The sequence below is a fragment of the Macrotis lagotis genome, chromosome 5 (genome assembly GCF_037893015.1).
Source record: "Macrotis lagotis isolate mMagLag1 chromosome 5, bilby.v1.9.chrom.fasta, whole genome shotgun sequence".
Taxonomy (NCBI): domain Eukaryota; kingdom Metazoa; phylum Chordata; class Mammalia; order Peramelemorphia; family Peramelidae; genus Macrotis; species Macrotis lagotis.
In genome coordinates this window covers 132,164,172-132,165,411 of record NC_133662.1, presented here as the reverse complement: position 1 = coordinate 132,165,411, position 1,240 = coordinate 132,164,172, and the positions used below count along the sequence as shown (strand labels likewise).

General features: G+C 37.2%; 1 pseudogene; it reads right to left on the bottom strand.

The window, feature by feature from the left end:
- Positions 1-466: 466 nt before the first annotated feature.
- Positions 467-760, bottom strand: LOC141489879 (large ribosomal subunit protein eL37 pseudogene; annotated as a pseudogene).
- Positions 761-1,240: the final 480 nt, after the last annotated feature.

Here is a 1,240-nt window from a genome sequence, read left to right as displayed (position 1 = left end):
AAACTTTCTGTTCAGCTCTCTGGTTGTTTTAATAGGAAAGTTTGATTGAAAGTCCATCTTTTCCCTTGAAAGAGGATGTTCAGTTTTTCTGGGTAGTTGATTCTCGGTTGTAAACCAAGATCTTTGCCTTATGGAATATCATATTCCAAACCCCTATGAGCCCTTAATGGAGATGCTGCCAGATCCTGTGTAATTCTATTGAGCCTTGGTAGTTGAATTGTTTGTTTCTGTCAGCTTTTAGAATTTTCTCTTTGATTTGGGAGTTTTGGAATTTGGCTATAATATTCCTGGAAGGTTTTCTTTTGGGATCTCTTTCAGGAGATGACCAGTGAATTCCCTCAATTTCTAGTTTACCCTATGCTTCTAGGATCTCAGGGCAATTTTTGCTGTATTATTTCTTCTTTTTTTCTTTTTTTTTCTTTACTTTTTAAGTTCAGGATATTTATTTTAACAAACAGTTGAATACTCAAGATGAACTAGATGCTGCAGCAGCTTCTCTCTTGGGTTTAGGTGTTGTTCCTTCACGGAATCCATTTCTGAATCGGCGATAGACAATTTTTAGGTGCCTCATTCAACCAGTACCAGTGGTGTTGCGTCATTTAGCCTTTGCACTCCAATTATACTTTCTCTTGCGCTTAGCAAGGTATCCACATTTGCCGCATGTTGACTTCTGGAGATAGTATGCTTTAGAGCTGCAACGATGGCACAAAGTGTGCGTCTTATTCGGGCGCTTACCAAACGAAGATGTCCCCTTCGTCATCTTCCTCCAGCCGCCAGGACTAAAGAGCTGTATTATTTCTTGAAAAATGAAGTCTAGGCTCTTTTCCTGGTCATGACTTTCAGGTAGCCCAATAATTTTTAAATTATTTCTTCTGGATCTGTTTTAGAGGTTGGTTGTTTTTCCAATGAGATATTTCACATTTTCTTCTAATTTTTAGCTTTTTTGGAAGAGTTTTATTTCTTCCTGATTTCTTGCAAAGTCATTAGCTTCCTTTAGTTCCATTCTGCATTTGAAGGAGTTATTTTCTCCAGAGAGTTTTTTGATCTCCTTTTCCAGCTGGCCAATTCTACTTTTTTAATGCATTCCTCTCCTCATTTGCCTTTTGTTTTGCTTTTTTCCATTTGGCCTAAACTGGTTTTTAACATATTATTTTTTCAGCATTTTTTTGTATTTCTTTCATCAAGCTGCTGATGTGGTTATCATGATTTTTCTGCATCGCTCTCATTTCTACTCCCAACT